At 32.9% G+C, this 1,337-nt stretch overlaps 1 non-coding gene across 1 annotated transcript; it reads right to left on the bottom strand.

Annotated features, from left to right (window-relative positions):
• Window positions 1–617: 617 nt before the first annotated feature.
• Trnav-aac lies at window positions 618–690 on the bottom strand. The gene has a single exon. It is a non-coding gene; the product is annotated as a tRNA-Val (tRNA).
• Between the last annotated feature and the right edge of the window lie 647 nt (window positions 691–1,337).

Raw genomic sequence — 1,337 nt, 5'->3', positions numbered from 1 at the left:
ATCGCGATTCTGAGCATTTGGTAAGTGAAGGTGTTTAGGGTTACATCCTATGTCGTGATTTGGTATGATATTATTATTTGATTTTTCGTGTTTAACAGTTTAGATCATTTTATTTTAATTAATTTTAGCAATATTTTCTTTTGTTATTACTAAATTTCTGTGTATATAATTTAAGTAAGTATTTTTTTACTATCCAGATTTGTATCGACGTTGTCATGAGATGTGTTGAATAACTGATGTATGTTTGTTTAAACCTTCTCTTCGAGGGTGAGTTAATAAAGAGGAGAAAAAAAAACATTCGCCTAACACCCGGAAGTTCCCAGGTTCAAATCCTGACAGGCACAGAATTTCATTTTATGTCATGAAAGATGTCAACATTATTTAATACCCCCTGATTGAAGTTTCGTTTCTTTCACGTAATTCTATACGTTCGACTCATAGAATGACACATACATATTTTGACACATACATAAAGAGACTATGCTTATACATTCATCAATTTTATATATTGAAATAAAAACAACACGCGAAAGCCATTAACTGAACAAGAAATAAGAGAGTAAAAAAAACACGTGTCAGACAGCTGAATGCGCTAACCCCTAAGAAAATAATTCCTTTGTGCCTGCCAGGGCTTGAACCTGGGACCTTCCGCGTGTTAGGCGGATGTGATAGCCACTACACCACAAGCACTTATTTCTTATTTTTGTCTAATTCTGATAATATCATAATCTATACAAATGTAACTTTTGAAACTTTCAACTCATGTAATGTATTTGAAAGCCTTATAGTAGTGTAAAAAAAACTTTGCCTATCAAGGATAGATCTTGGTATATGTTTGTTGTACAACAAATACAATAGTCATTTCTCCTTCAACTTTTTTTACAACTTAAGGATTAGCTATCATTATTGTAAGCTTAGGGGTTAATGCTTAGTGACTAGGTCTGTAAATATAACACAAGAATATCGACTTACCTCAATTTAAAAATACTAATTCCAATAAAATCCCTGTACGTTTTACTGCAATCTAAGATACAAGTGTCTGATGCATTTTTCTCCACTGCTCGTCAAGGTTTAATTATGAAGAAGAAATCGAGTCGAAAGTACAATATAACAATATATATATAATTACGTCTTGGTTAAATGGTAGAGCTCCATTTGGTGGCGAACTTGATTACCAACCCGCCTGGGCTTTCTATAGCTGAAGTGCAGTTCTCAGTTACATCTATATATGTATATATATACACATATACAAGAACAAAAATCTGTATCTGTTTGTTTGTCCTTTATCTAATTACTTCTACTCACTGGGCCAATCTCAACCAAACTTTGTGGGGTGA

Source organism: Limulus polyphemus, unplaced genomic scaffold (assembly GCF_000517525.1).
Source record: "Limulus polyphemus unplaced genomic scaffold, Limulus_polyphemus-2.1.2 Scaffold78671, whole genome shotgun sequence".
In the NCBI taxonomy this organism is placed as follows: domain Eukaryota; kingdom Metazoa; phylum Arthropoda; class Merostomata; order Xiphosura; family Limulidae; genus Limulus; species Limulus polyphemus.
The sequence above is the reverse complement of the archived record's forward strand: the minus strand, read 5'-3'. Positions and strand labels throughout refer to the sequence as shown.